Genomic DNA, 643 nt, shown 5'->3' on the forward strand with positions numbered 1-643 from the left:
GTTGTAGGAAGCCTCTGCAAGTAATTGGTTGCTGGCAGACACTCTGTGCTGCAATAAAATGGTTAATCAGCAGTGCCGTGCACTGTAGAGCCGATGCGCTGCTGGTTCTGCCGGCCTGAATAGAATATAATGTCTATAGCCTTACTGTTGTGTGTACAGCCTTTATAGACTGAGCTGAGAAGTGATGCGCGGGTCGACCCGTAACCCACGGGAGCCGCAAATGGACCTGCGGGTCGGGCAGCAGTGTTCGTCTGTTAAATCGGTCTGTAAATGATATTTTGACATTATTGGCTATTACTGTCATGGCATCCGAAGGTACTGATGCGTTGAGCAGGTGACAGTCCGCGGCTGTTTTCAAAACACACTTGTGTCACGCACTCCTAAAGAAACTTGTTGAAACTTTAAACAATAATTAATTGTACAAAACGGGGGAAACAAACGTTGACAACAGCCCTATCCATAAAGGGTTCAAAGTGTTCAGGTTTCATGCAAACACTGAAATAAACTGTTTGCTTTTTTCCTCCCAAGATAAAGTTCGTTATTAAATACATTATCTGACTCTTTGTCTTTCCTTCACCATCTTTTTAATGAGAGAGGACGAGCATGTAACTTGCTGCAAGATACTGCTGCTTTCACTAAAACA

The sequence above is a fragment of the Epinephelus moara genome, chromosome 4 (assembly GCF_006386435.1).
Source record: "Epinephelus moara isolate mb chromosome 4, YSFRI_EMoa_1.0, whole genome shotgun sequence".
Taxonomy (NCBI): Eukaryota; Metazoa; Chordata; class Actinopteri; order Perciformes; family Serranidae; genus Epinephelus; species Epinephelus moara.